Source organism: Apodemus sylvaticus, chromosome 6 (assembly GCF_947179515.1).
Source record: "Apodemus sylvaticus chromosome 6, mApoSyl1.1, whole genome shotgun sequence".
NCBI classification, from domain to species: domain Eukaryota; kingdom Metazoa; phylum Chordata; class Mammalia; order Rodentia; family Muridae; genus Apodemus; species Apodemus sylvaticus.
This window is the reverse complement of record NC_067477.1, coordinates 77,361,783-77,377,979: the sequence shown is the minus strand read 5'-3', so window position 1 is coordinate 77,377,979 and position 16,197 is coordinate 77,361,783.

Here is a 16,197-nt window from a genome sequence, read left to right as displayed (position 1 = left end):
CACTGGATATATTCTTCATTTAATTTGTTTCACATTAATTTTTAATTTATTTTTAATTTTTAACACACACACACACACACACACACACAACACACACACACATATGAGTTATTATAGAAGAATGTGCAGTTTGTGACATCCCTTGCTTCAGCTGACATCAAATATAATGTATTCCTCTGGGGTGGGTGAGGCCTCATCAGCCTTTCTTGCTTCTGTACTGAAGTGTTGATAGACACAATCTTATGGTGGCAAACCCAGCTTCAGAGAATTCTTAAGGTCATGAGTCATATCCTGAGAAGACTTGGTTTAGCCTGGTCTTCTCAAACTTCCTTTGTTTGTTAAATGTTTCTGCTCTCTTTATGATGTTTCCTCTGTCTTGCAGAGAGAGGGTTTTATACTCAAACATAAGCACACGCACATGTACATGTACAGGCACACACACACACACACATTTTATATATATATATATGTCATATTTAGGTCAAAGAATCCCATAGTGATTTCTTCTCTGCATTTTAAGAGTTGTGAATCTCTGTATTAACTATGGCCCACTGTAATATGAAATCTCTGATAAGAGCTGAGAACTTCACTAATTTATGACTATAAATATATTTATAAAGGTGTCTGCTACTCTGTAAACTTAGCAAAAGAATAATAGTAGGTTTCTTGAAGGCCTCCGTAGACTGGATCTTGCACAAGTTTACAATGTCAAGCATGAGTTCCTTTTTATGGAGCAGGTCTTAAATATAAACAAAAATTGGTTGGTTGTTTGATAGCATTCAAACCACTAATTAGCATTGGCATATACTGGCAGGGTGGTAATCACCACAGTTTTCGGGGTTCACATCTTGGTAAGACTGTTGATGACTTTCTCTTCAAGCATGCTACATGGTATATTCTGGCTGTATGGAATGTAGTCATATGCTCTCTGTATTTTGTAGATCATTGTCAAATATAGGAATTGTGTTACTTTACTTTTAAATGAGGAAAATGAGACCTGTTTCTTGGTTTAAAAGATTTCAGACATTGAGTTAGAAAATCACTTTTTGTGGCAAGGTTAAGATTTTTTGAAAAATATAAAAAATGGTTTTACTGTTAGTTTTCAACAATTTCATATTTATTATATTAATGAATTGTCTCTGCTTCAAATTGAAATCTCAGATAGCATGTATAGAATAACAATTGCATTTTAAAAAACTTGGGGCTATTCTATAAATGGGTTATTATTACTAGTTTAAGTAACTGTAGAAGTATATTTCATTAGTTCCTTATATAGAGGAAAAATATAATTTAGTAAATAAAATTTTTAAATCATCAAAAACAACAAAGAAGGAAATATTTGTTTTTAAATTTTCTGACATTATTACTTAAAAATTCATGATAATCTTTGGCATACTTATAATAAATCTTTGCCTTAGATGTCAGATCTTCAATTTACTTTGGGGTTACATTCTACTGAAAATGTCACTTATTTCTATTTTTATATATATTCCCTTGATGACAGAACATTGCTTCTTATATATCTTTCTTTTATTTTTATTTTTATTTCATTATTTATTTTTGTTTTCCTGTCTTCCACTCCTCCCAGTCTTCCCCTACTTTCTCCCCCAAATTGACCCTTGCTCTGTTTCTCTTCAGAAAGGAGCAAACCTCTCAAGTATACCAGCTAAATGCAGCATAACAAAATACAACAAGACTAGATACATACCCTCATATAGTATCTGAGTAGGGCAACCAAGTAGGAGAAAGAAAGTATCTCAAAAGTAGGCAAAATCCAAAGTGGTTTTTGCAGCCTGCAATCCCACCAAAAATGGAGCAGTGTTCCTTCTTCCCCACATCCTCTCCAGCATCTGCTGTCCCCTGAGTTTTTCATCTTAGCCATTCTGACTGGTTTAAGGTGGAATCTCAGTGTTGTTTTGATTTGCATTTCCCTGATAACTAAGGATGCTGAACATTTCTTTAGGTGCTTTAGAGCAATTCAAGTTTACTCAGTTGAAAATTCCTTGTTTAGCTCTGTACCCCATTTTTAATAGGGTTATTTGACTCTCTAATGTCTAAGAGACTTTGAAGGGACAATATTCATCTTCATATAAAAAATAAACCCACAAAACTCAGGATAGCTAAAATAATCCTTGATAAAAGATAAAAGATAAAAAGTACTCAGAGTTCTGATTGTTTTCTGTTTTTTAAGCCTAATCTCAAGTTGTACTAAGGAGCTATAGTAATAAAAACAATATAGCATTAGCATAACACATAGACATACTTATCAATGCAATTTAGTTGAAAACCCAAAAATAAATTCACACATCCATAGATACCTAACTTCTTTTTATAAAGAAGCTATAAATACACAATAGAAAGGAAAGTATCTTCAACAAATGATGCCAATCTAACTAGATGTTTGCAGGTAGAATAATACAATTAAATCCATATTTATTATCTTTCATACAATTTAAATTCCAGTAGTTCAAAGACCTCAACATAAATCCAGATACAATGAACTGGATAGAAGAAAAACTAGGGAATAACCTAGTTGAGTGTATTGGTACAAGTAACTTTCCGGTCAAAACAAATTTATATCATTGAAATATTAGGAAAACTTCATATGAAATGTCTCTAGATGTTGTGTTAGGAAGTCTAACCAAGGTTGAGGGAAGAAAGTGATGGGTAAAGGGCATTGCATTTCAGGCATTCCTTTCCATTGTTTTAAGTGTACTGTGGGAGGTTTTCACAATTGTCCTCCCAAAAATAACTGTACATATTTGTCACAAAAGTCTTGCACCTCCATAGAAACTCTTACTCTGATGGCCTTGAGACTAAGTAGCTGTTTGTGTTTTCTGTCAAAGCGATGACACACTCATAACTCAGTGTTTTTCAGCTTTCCATTTGTGAGTGATTGCATTTAACATATGATACATATGTACATGTGTATGTATATTTCTTTGTGTGGGCCACGGATAATTTATCCAACTAGAAAAGAGAATGAATTGTCTGCTCCATTAGTGATCTCCAGTGCTGGTGGCATTTAGGTTCAGGCACATTGTCCTTTAGTACTTAAGTAGTAAGGATTTGGTCTGAATGAAGAACAAAGGAAATATAAAGCAACTGCTGCAGTCATCTTACAAAAATAATGGCACTGTCAGTTCACACTTCATCTGTTCTCATTGCTCTTTAAACTATGAATTTCTTATGGATTCATTTCCTCAAATGTCACTCTTTAATCTTTTTTATTCTTTGTATTAAAATAACACTCAATATGGCAATCTTCATCACACTATTTTTTAATTATGTTTTGCTGCCTTGTCAAAACTGTTTTTTTTTATTTCCTTCTGTCAAACTGAAGGTATGTTATTTTCTCTTCAGAAAAAAATATAGGGATTTAAGAATCTCAATATAAACTCCTCTACTGTACTGCTTGCCTTCCTTGTATAGTATTGTCACCTATTAGCCATGACTACCCTCTGCTTAGAATGGGGTTTCATTTTATCTAAGCTTATATGCTATTTTCTGCCGATGTCCACACCTATTCATTACTTTCCTCATAAATATTAATTTTTTATATCTGTACAGAAAGAACCCTGAGGGATTGAAGGTAATTATTTTTTTCACTAATGGATCTCCTGCATTTATTGGTATAAAATATTTGGATAAGCAAGCTATTAGTCAAAACTAAAATCCCTGTTTGCTTTAATTTTTGTACTATAAATAGGATGTCTGCCAGAATTCCTTTGGAGATAATTTTGTCTTAAAAAATAAATACTATGAGAAATGACTGTCAAAACCACAAATGTAATAATAATGTTAATAAGAGTGATAAACATTCATTTTAGCTTGTGGTAATATACATATTGGGTTTTAAAATATATTTGATTAACTTGTTTTTTTTTCTCACTAGAAAAGATAGAAGTAGGGGAAGGTCACTTGTTTTGCATTAATGAGGTCAAGGTATACAACATGAACCTATGGAAATGTTCATGCTTACAGTAAGTCTCAAACATTTTTCCTTTCTCATCTGGTAATCAGAATCCATTTTAGAACTGACAACCAGGACCTTTGTGAACTGATTAAATATATTTATTTATGGGCAGTCTGATTGGTGCCTTGTTGCAGGAAAAAAAATACTCTGATATTTATAAGAAAAAACTGAGCAGTACAAATTAAGAGTAATAAAGAATAGAGGGAAGTAAAATATATAAAAGAAGAATTTGGGTTTTTTTAGTTATTAAGGACAAATGACTTAGTTGACATCAGCAGGTACTTTATGTTTTAGTCACTGAGAATCCTTTACAGAGAAGTTTTGAAAAACAAATCTATTATTATTATTATTATTTAAAGTTAAAGACCTAATGTTTAGAAAGCACCATTTTTATATTGCCTGAAAATCATACATCTATGTTTTAGTTTAGTCAACTATGGAGTGGTGGAAAAAATTAGGGAAAAATAGATTTCTCTATTCTCTACATTTTAAGAAGGCTTATTCTAGGACTATAAGAGATGGCTCAGCAGTTAAGAGCATGCATTGATTTTGCAGAGGACTGAGGTTTGGCTCCCAGCACCCACATGGCAAACTAGCTCTCTCTCTGAAGTCCCAGGGGATCCTCAGATCCTTCTATCCTCTGAGAGCACCAGACATCCACAAGGTGCCTAGATGTACATTTGGATAAAACATTCATACACATTTTCTTTTAAAAAAGCAAAAACAAAAACGTGACATTTTAAGAGTTTATTCTTAAAACATTTTAGCTATGAGTTTACTTAATTGTGTAATATTTTGAATTCACAAAGGTAATAAGTCAAGTAAAAAAAAGTTAAAGATATATTCAAAAATGTTAGCAATTTTAACACTTGGAGCATATAAACAGGTAGATATTTTACATTTCATTTCTAGGACTATTGCCATTTTGTTTAAGTTTTACAATAACTATTTATGTGTAACAAAATGGACAAGCAAATGGTTTAAGAAACAAAGGAAAACAAATAATGTAAAAAATAAAAGATTGGTTCCAAGAAGTTAGCGTATATAGTAGACACACATACTTATAATTCCATGCACACTCATACACAAATAGTCTGTTACACATTCAACTTTGTCATATTTTGTCATAATGCCAAACATGTTTATTGAGTGTTGTGCAGCTTATTCTAACTTCATGCTTTGATAGATATACTGCCTACTCAGTCTTTTACATTAGATATATAGTAGCAATTGTGAGCTAAAAACATGTTAAAAACTGGACAGTAAATTTAATTTATATTCTAAATGATAACCTAAAATTATACATCCAATTTTTTAAACCTCAGCTATTATGACTTTTTTGGACAATTTACTATAAAAATGACTCTGTTTTCTCTTCATATTCTGCCATGAAAACATGATATTTTGAATTCTTCCAAATATTTTAGTCACTATCACCTTAGCCTAAGTCATCACAATAACTTATATTTCTTGCATTTCCTCTAATTTTTATCTTTGTTATCTCACAATATAGTCTAAACAGAACAGTTACTATGCTCCTTTTAAATTGCAAGTTATACCACTAGAGAGTTAGCTCAATGGGTAAAGGCTTTGGCAAGTCTATGACCCTGGATTTGATTCCCTGAACCCATATGGTAGAAAGAAAGAACTGATCCCTACAGGTTACCTTCAGTTTTTAATATGCGTGCTATAGTATATAAACCCATTTCCACATACCCACATCGAGACATACCAATAACAAAATAAATACATATAAGTTAAAACTTAAATCACATCAACATTCCACTGTAAGAACATCAAAAGTCTGCAATCATCCCCATCTTGTTCACAGTATAGAGTCCTTACAATGAACTTTCAGGGACTCTGAACCTTGCTTATCTTTTTTTGTTATTTTTCTGTCCTGACTTCCTCCTAGTTTCTTTCTTATTTATTCTATTTCAGGAACACTAGATTCTTTGTTCTTCATTGACCCCACAAACTGTGGGGATTTTTGCACTGGCTAATGCATTTGCTAAAGATGTATTTTCTCTAGACATACATGTAGAGCAAAATCTTCTAAACTGTTCCATAGATTAGATCTGTTAAACAATGACGTCTAACCTCCCGCTGTTGTGAAGCTTCTATCCCCAACACTGTGACCAATTTTTAAGGAATTGTATCAACCAACTTATAACATGATATGTAATTCTTAAATTTTACTTTATATACTTAAGTTGTTTATGTGTCCATTTTTCCTCTCTATATTGCAAGGCCTTTTTTCACTGATATAATCTAAATGTGGACTTGCCTTTTAAAATAGTTAATAAATTTGGCTATGTACATTGAAGTTTCTGAAGGATTAAATGTCTAGATTCAATTCACAAGAGGAAGATTGAACAGATCCTTTTTCAAGGCCATGAAATCTTTGAACTATTCCACAGGGTTATGATTAGTATCTCAAGAGAAGTATAACTACAAATAACTGAGAAAGCGTGTTCTGTAAAAGAAGAGATAAAAAGTTCCCTGAAGGAATGACTGACCTTGCAGGATGGGTGAGATTCCAAGTTTGTAAGAAAAAAAGGGCATTCCAGGAAGAAGAGTGAGCAGAGGAACAGAGACTGACTAGTCAAAAGGGCCCAGATGAGTGGGTAGGAATGCCCCAGAGGGATAAGTTATGGCTTGCTCTGGGAAGTCTCAAATGTGTGTGTGCTGGTGGTGATGGCTTATCATTTATATTAGTCACTAGGTAGCTGTTTGGCATCTTTTTAGTAAAGGGGTGATAGCATTAAAAATAATCTTTGGGAGGATCAATAATGTAGTTTTGAGTGGAATTCAGTCACAAGGAGAGATGGTAAGTTAAGAGAGTACAAGTATCTATGGTAGCCCAATAGAGAAGTAATGTGGGTTTCCTGGAAGTTAACAAAATGCAAGAGGAAAGAGAGGACACTGTGGAGGCAATGAAAATCGAACGGCTATAATTTGAGAGCTGCCCTGGTTTAGTAGCTAAATGTGGTAATCAAGGCTTTGAGTGAACCTTTAGAAATAGCCTTCAGAAAATCAGACAGAACTAATTTAGGAGACTGTGTCCTTTTCTTAGATACTTTATTTATACTAGTGAGAGATGCAGGTGAACAGAAAAACAGCTCTCCATTCGCCCTGGAGAATAGACATCTTCCTAGAATTCTTTTGCTGTTTCATTTGCACCCCTATCCGTACACATATACCTCTACATCTATGTATATATGTGCTTATTGTATGTGAATAGCAAATTATATTTGGTCTAACCTTTTTAAGCATTAGTGTGATGCACTGAGCATCCAAGGTGCAAATTTCACTTTCTCCTGCCTTTAGTAATAGTCTGTTCCCCTCTATCAATCATAGTTGAACATCTCTGCTCAAACATAACTCCCAGCAGCATTTGTTCCTCAAGAATACTGACTCCTAAGGAACATTAACAGCTGTAGTTGCTCTCCTCTCTGGTGCTGCCTTTATTACCTCATTCCTCTTCGACTAAGTCAGGACAGGACTACAAAAATATTTCTTTAATTGCCACCATGATGGGAACTGAATTAATCTACAGCAGATGAAGAAGGATAATGAAATCATTTTCTTTTCTCTTGATGGTCTGTGCAGCAGCATCTCTTCTGATACACTTCAGTGTCTGACCTTTCAAACTGACAGGATGTTCACTGCTGGGGCTGTTTAAAGACATCTATCTCTGCACAGAAAAATGGAAGCCAGACATCGAAGACCGACTCATATTTGTCTGTGAATCAAGCTGTCATTTTTGTTCTGCTGGAGTCTGTTATCATGTCTGGACAAGTAATTATTCTCTAGGTTAGGTTCTTACAACCTTGAATTTTTAGGAAAGTCCTTGAGACTGAAAGAAGTCACTTTCCTTCAGCTATGGTCTCTGCATATTAGTGAGTTATATGGTGGCTTGGCAGCTATAACAGCTATTAAGCATCTAGACGATTAAGTATGCAGTTCTTTCAACTTTGCAGGAATTTTGTCTCCATCTGTTTCCTCTATTCATTAAAATCTTTATCTAGTTCTCCTACTGCATCTTGGCAACTGGCAGTCCCTTAGTTCCTTAGCTGGGACATCAAGGACATGGAGGAAAGAGAACAATATACCCTCTAGTTCCCTGCCTGTTCAAACTGGAATCATAAAGTAGGAAGGAAAGAACACATAACTCTCCTTTGTACTTGCTGCAAACAAGGGAACTTTTGTATATTGCTGAAGAAAACCCAGCAACAGCTCAGCAAAGTGAAGTTGGTTGCGAAAGGCAGGAGAAACACATCTCAGTACTAGAAATGCAAAGCCCAATCCAAGCTGATACAGCTCATCTGAGTTGTCAAGCAATTCAGATCTGAATTCAATAGTTCCAAGTGAAAACCTTAGGTCAGATTTCAGGGGAGGAAAGTCCTTGGTGAGAGACTTAATAATGCATAAAGAGCCTGACAGCTCCTTCAGAATTCTGTTTGAAATTGAGAATTTCTAGAATAAAATCCTCATTACCTCTCAGAAGAGAAACCAATTTTAAGAAGTTAGACAGTGATTTGGTCACAGGTATTTTACTGAAAATTCAAGGTTGGATGTCTGAAGACACTAAATTCCAACTCCTTGAAGATGCCTTCCTCGTCCGCTGTCATGCTCATCCGTCACCAGAAAGACATTCCTAAGCAGAAACCCATTCTACCCGTTTCTGGTCCCCAGCAACAATTTCTCTTGTTTCTCAACTCATCGGAACTAGTAGACTCTGGCACATTCACTGCAGTTTTAATAGTTATACTCTTCTTAACAGTATAAGGTCATGGCCTAGCACCCGGGAGCATCCGATTTTTATTGGAAGGAACAGGAAGACTAGAGCCACCAGATTAGGGCGAACAGCAAGGAAGCATTCTGCTTTGAAAAATAACAGCACAGATCAAAGGGCTGCAAGGGCCACATGCTCATCTCTGAAGGGTCTGTGACTCTGAACATTCTCCATTTTATATTTCTGGATAGGTGAGAGCAATATGCCCCTGTCATTTGTACATGTGTAGTTCAAAGGAACTTGAAAATTGTTGACATCAATTCATTGCATACAATAATGGGTTTTGTTATGACTTTCATATTGAATTATTAGGTAGGGCACTATTAAAGCAAAATGAGCATGCAAAGTTATCACATTTTTCCTATGCAAATGTAAGAGAGATACATTGAAGAAATGCAATCTCAATAAGAAAACTAATTCACCCTGAAGACTATATAGTCAAGATAAATGGGTATTTCAAGTAGGGTGATATCCTCATCTGAATATTTGATAATAAAACAACATAAAACAACACTCAGTTCATTCAAAAATTAACATAAACATGGCTGTTGTTTATGCACATCCTTAGGAATGCCTGTACTTGACAGCAATGCCCGAATGCTACCAACGTGAAAAGGAAAAGGAAATTCTTATTCAGGTTTCCTGGGCTCCAAGGATCTACCATTTTGGGGACACTTGCAGAAGAGCTGCGTGTTATCATTCAGCACCATTCTTTCCTATGCCTTTTCTACTTGGGACTATACCAGGCAACTTGTCCACATAGCTCTTGGATGTATATAAAACAGAGAAGATTAAAAGTTGGTCATCTGTTAGAAAATCAATGGCTGAGTATCAGCTCTAAAAGACTGATTTCTTCCTGTGGAGAGTCTTTTGTATTGCGTGATTTAAACAACTTAAAGATGTGAGAATGAGACAAGAGAACATTTTCACCTGCATTTTGCCTTAATTTTTTTCTATCAACAAATTTTTCTTCTTAATCTTTTTGTTCCTTAATCTTCTGATTAAAGGTTTTTTTTCCTTAAAATTAGGTTTAAAGGCTTTAACTATTCAGAAAAGAACCTCAAGATTTTATAATTCTTTTAGGGCTCTGAGTTTCACCAAAAGAAAGCAGGCACTGGAAATAGGGTAACTGGCTGAGGTGATTAGAAAAGCCAGAGGGCTATCTTTCATAACTGCAGTTGTAAAATGGAGATTGGTCCTCAAGATAATTCAAGGTTCTTTTCTTTGTGGTACTTTTGTTCTGTGCTTCAAAAGGAAATTTTGCATTTGGGGACAAAAATGGCATTAATTGAGTGTCACAGTGTGTCTCATCCAATCCTCAGGAAAGTTATTATCTTTGGAATAAGGGTTAGGGTATGTGGAGGTCATGTAAGGTGAGTGTAGGGATATGTCTTGAAATGCCAGGCACTGCTGGGCACTGCAGTGCATTCTATAAGCTAAAATAAACTTCAGGACAGACTTATCTAATCGGTGACTTTAAAAGGTAATTTTGCAGTTGAAACCTGTTTTCAGAAATCTGGAGGCATATAGTAAATGCCCTTCCAATGTCATTACACTTGAGTTCTGCTCTCTGCTTGGGTACTGTTTTCTTTCTTTTGAAACTTATATTCTGAAATATAGGGACATGTCTAGGATACACTAGTCACATACAATAAGCCCACTTTGTTTTTTGAGTGTGCTGGGCTGAACTTTTAGACTAGTGATTCAGAAAGATGTTTCAGTTGAGCTGTCTGGACTCAAAGTGGTTCTTTGAATATACATCACTAAGTTTTACCTAAATTTGCCTCCTCTCATGGATGTTACCTAAGCCTATTGTGTAACCATTGCCCTTGGTTTGTGAAAGGACATGTCTGTCTTTGCTCTTGATCATGCCATCTGCCCACAGACGGGAAATTTCCAGGCCAGTAATTCTGTTTTGCAACATTCACAGTTTTGCTAACCCTGTAATGTAGCAGGAAGAGAGCTATTGTATAACATACAGATTACTGTCTGAAATCTGTTGGGGGTTGAGCTGCCTACAGGGGTCCTTTTAGAGAAGCCGATATTGGATATTTCCATGGTAGAGGCATACTCAGGAGGGTAAGGAAATCCCTGACTAAGGGCACTGATTGATACTACCTATGCAGACATCACATTCATGTCCTACAAGCAACTGATACAGAAATACCCTTCTTGTCTGACATAGCATTGACCCTGAGATGAACTGCTGACTTCCAGTGAGAGCTAAGAGCATTTTTCAGACAGTGAATGAAGAAATCCTTCTAAATGCCACCACTGTGGCTTCAACCTAGCTCCAAATAAATAGCTCTGCTCCAATCATGTCGGAAGAAGGTAGTCGACATCTTTCTCTCTCTCTCTCTCTCTCTCTCTCTCTCTCTCTCTCTCTCTCTCCTCAGCACTGGGGATTTTCTAGTAAGTCATAATTCAATCCTTCATTAGAGGAAGAAAAAATGTAAATTAAAAAATATCTCAGCCAAGCCATTCCCAGAAGCAATAACAGAAATCTCTGCTGGCTGAAGAAGAGGCCGCCAGACTACTATCAGAGCCTCTCTGTTTGCTATCAGTTTAGACCACAATTAATTTAAAATTTCTACTTCCAAAGTAAAGTGAGGGAATACAATAATCCCAATTTACTTTTTTAATAAAAAGCTTAAGTGGAAAGAGTCCACTGGGGATGCTCTGCCTGGGCCAAGGTAATTCAAATCATCAGGAGAGGCTCCATTTAAAATGCACAGTCACAGGGCAGCTAGTGTCTCTTCCCAGAATACTTCCTCTGGGTTTAAACTGATTCTTTTATCTTTTCCCCTCTTTCTCTTTTTTTCTTTTCTTCTTTTTTCTTTCTTTTTTCTTTTTTAAGTGAAGTTGGACTTGCAAACACTAGCGGTAATTGCCTTAAAGAAAAAGCATTTCCAAAGAACCAGGAAGCTGTTTTCAAAGAATCCCCTTCAAAAGCTGGAGGCAACAAAGGAATCAAGATGAAGATCCTGAAACGGATTGCACCCAGCATACAAAACATTCATCCAGAAACTGGAATCTCCCTGAACAAGTGTGATAAGTTTTGTGCACAGAAAAAAAAGGATGGAGACTTTGGATACACAGACAAATGAGGAAGGATTCTGTTGCTTGTGAAGCCAGAGGATCTGATTAAGGCCAAAGGAAGCTACAGATCACAGAAGGTCACAGGTGCCTGGTTAAGATTACCTAGAATTTCTGTCTGGTTTGAGTGATAAGATAAAAACAGAACCATTTCTTCTTCACCAGAACTAGTGTTACAGACCCATTATACAAGGCTATTCTTGAAACATAGAATTGGCAGAGCCAATGAAACTTGGTACAGGATGGAAGTGCTGCCGAAGAATGTAGCTGCCTGTCAACATCCTAAGGCCAACTATAGTTGATAGAATCCTTATGTAGTCCATCTGCAGACAGTGCCAATCACATCCTAAGGCCAACTATAGTTGATAGAATCCTTATGTAGTCCATCTGCAGACAATGCCAATCACATCTCTTATCACCATGACAACACAGAGTTCTGGTTTGCTTTGACATTTTTTACCTAGATTCAGACCTCCACATTCTGTCATTGTATATGATCATGTGCCACTGTCTCCAACAGATCCAGCTGTGATGGCTTTGTCATATACACCCCATTCCTCTATTACTGTATCAGCATGATATAATGACTTCCAAATTAAGTTTTGTCTCCTCATCTTTTGAAAACTCAGCAGTTACATAACCAAGGATCTGCCAAAAGTCGCCTGAAGTTTCTAAAGGCACCTGAAATCAAATATCATATTCATTATTAAACTCATGCTTTTGGGCCTTGCCTTCTTTATCTTTATTTTATATTTTTGTCCCTCTAACTTGTCTTGTAGAAACTGTAAACTCCAATATAATATACTTGAGGAGGAGCTTTTGGCTGGATGAGGATTTGAGGGTGGAGTTCTCAAGGCAATAGAGAAGACACAAAATGAGAGCACATAGGAAGATAGCAGTTCTCTACAAGAGCCTGGAGCTAAGCAGGAAATCCATCTTCATGGCATCCTTAACTTCTCAGACTTTAGAGCAATGAGAACTCAGTGTGTGCCACAGTCAAAATCATTCAGTCTGTGTTTTGTTCAGGTAGCCCTAGTGGACCAGTTCCCAGTGTATCAGGTCAAGACAAGATAAAGACCAGGCACAGATATCTGACCTTCTCACTTGACTTGCAAATTTTATTACTTTATAAATTTGTATTGAATGTCCCTTTATCTAATTTTTCAACATGCCCTCATTTTTTTTTAAATTCCTCTGCCACTTGTCTAACTCGAGTCTTAGTCTATACTATCTGGATTATTTTAATAGCCTCACAAATGACCTCTGTACCTTCAGGCTCTCTTCATTTGTACCACACACCCCCAGCTTCTCAAACCTTTATAATAATTACTCACCAATCCTTACAAAATGTTAATTTAACTGTTCTCTGAACTTGCTTAAAATCCTTCAATGTCTTTTCACCAATATTGGGAAAATTAGAGGAGTAATAATTCCATACTAAATCTTATTTTAATGTTTGCCCTTTATCATTCCATGTCATGCTGTGCTGTGCTGTGCCTGACTTGTACTTCCTTAGACATATAGCATTACTTCATGTTTTGCTGATCATCTCTATTGTTCCCTCTATGTGAAAGGTTTTCTCCAAATTAGATTAGCAAAATTCTATTTTTCTTTCAAAATATAGTTTAAATGTTACATTGTTTGTAAAGCAGTTTTAACACTTTCTTTCTGCTCTCTTTACCTTCTCTTATTTCACAAAGCATTTCATTTTAATATTTTGAAATTATTAAAGATGAGCAGATGAAAAAATTATTTAAGTGGTAGAACTGTGTCAAAGATAAAACCTTTAAAAATAGTTTTACCTTATTCAAATTTCCAGAATAAAGCTAATACTAATATCTATATCCTTTAATTAATGCATAATCTCAGTGGTTATGTATCGTAATTGATTTCTAGTCCCTTAACTGAATTAAATAGTCCTAAGGTTTTTTTTTTTTTAATCTGTTGTTTAGAAGAAGCAGAGTAAAAAAATTTTAAGGGGCCACTCACATTTCAAAAATCAGGCAAGTATTCTTTTGGTATCATCTCAAACAATTATTTGCCTACCTGTTTTGTTCCACATTGTCCTACAGATGTGTAGAGAGTCACATGAGGCAAGATTAGATACACAACATACATATTTACAAGAGTACATAAACCTGTAACTTGTTTGTGTTTCCACGGTTTGTTCAGGGGCCAAGGTCACATTGACTATTGTCTATAAAATAACATTTTCCAACACTCTTATATATGTAAGCACATAATATCACTATCATAACAGTTTTTGTCTTGTGCTAATAAGGAGGATTAATGGTACAAAGACCTGAATTATCCAGAATTTGATCAAGGGTTTTTCAGTGTATCTTTTAAAATGATTTTTTCTATGAACAAAGCCTAGGTAAGGGACCTTACAATATACTGATCTTAGAATTACACAATGCTGCCAGAGCAGGCCCTACTACTATATAGGCCTAAATAACCTAGATTTGGCTGAATCCTGATGTCTAACTGCTATTCTATTTACCTTTGAGCTCAAAAATCTGTGGATAAGGTTATTTCACCAGAAAGAAGTAGAAATAAGTTATTTCTTTGAAACTACTTGGAAAAGATTATTACAGTAGTGGACTAGATAGGGATAGGGACTGGATAGGGACTTCTCCTATATCTGGCTCTGGTGACTCATACCATCAACACAAGATGCTCCATCATTTTGGAGTTTCAGGGAAACTAGAGTCAATCAACAGACGGGAGATTGAGTTTTGTCACATCAGTGGCCTTATGAAAAGAAATAATCTCCTGGTAGTTCCTTTTTTTATGTCTTTAGCCATACAGATAAACACATGGCAACAAACCAAATATCTTCCTCTAACTTCTAATCAATGCTCCTCTGCATTGTTTCAGAGTCAGTCCATATTAGATCAAAGCAGGATGCACAGAGGAGACATTTGCAGTGTGTCAGTTCAGGGTGGCTAGGGTGGGTAATTTTGATTATTAACTTGACTGCTTAGGGAACCTTCAAGAATGGAGGTTTTGGATATGTCTATTATTACATTTACAGCAATGATTATGTCAGGAGGGCTTTGACATAACCAGTGGAACAACCACTTGATTTCCTAAAGTGCTTTCAATATTGGAAGGTAGAAAAAGGTAGAGACTAGAAAGAAGAAATAGGATCTGACATCATGCACTACACATTGCTCTAGCTTCTTGTTCTGTTTTAACTTTCTCCTATGTCCTGTCTGCAATGAAGAAATTCTTCTACCACCTGGACGGTAAACTTTTGCAGAAAAACATGTTTTCAAACATAGATCCAAATAATCATGGATAAATCCTATGAAACCAAATAACTATCTTTTCACTTATGTTGATCTTCTTGGATATTTAGTCAAGTTGATAAAAATACCTGACTCACACAGAGGCTGAAGACAACATTTAGCTTCAGCATTCCAGAGCCACTGAGTGGGTGAGGGCACACACTGTTGGAGGATACCTTTGTAAGCATGGCACTAGAAAAAGAGAAACAACGAAAATTTATTTCATAGTTAAAACAATGTTTCAAAACTGGGAGGAAATGTTCTGAAAATGTAACTTTTATTTGCCAGATGAGGATGACTGCTGAATAAGGCTACCCATTTTAATTCTTTCTGAACTGTGGCTGGCTGTTTGAATTCAACTGTTCGAGCTCAAAACTTTTCTCCAAGCTATTCAAACAGGTATCTCTAGGATTCTCACTCAATTTCTCTGCTTGAAAAAACTGCCTCTGAATTCCACAAAATGAACTTCATTGACTGCACTGACTGAATGAATTCAGTGGAACTCAATAGAACTCAACCTTCACTACACTGCCTGAACTCAACTGAACAACCCTCACTGAATTGCACCCCCCCCCCCATTCATGAATCACTCTAAACAGCTCTCCAGTTGCCTCTCTTTCCTGTCTATTCTCCAGAGAGTTTGGCATATTCTATCTCTGACTCATTCGGTCAAATCTTTTTCTGATTTGTCACTTTGTCTGCCCCTCGATTAGATATCACATTCAAACATGGCTGCTTTCTTCGACAAACTAACTTTACCATCACTCTTCGGGATTAAAGTTTTGTACTAAGTGGTTCTCTATACTCGATGCCAGGGGGATTAAAGGTGTGCCATTCCAATCAAATTACACAGACCTAGAAGGTCTTTGGATGGGATTTCTTGCCAGAAAAGCCATGTTTCAGGATTAAACTTCCCTTGCAACTTGCAGGTTTACAAGTAGAGCTTTAGAGCAAAATGCATGTGACCAAAACTGGTGAAATTTTGAGTAAATTTCATTCAACATTACTTACAATGTTACAAAAATTTTATAACT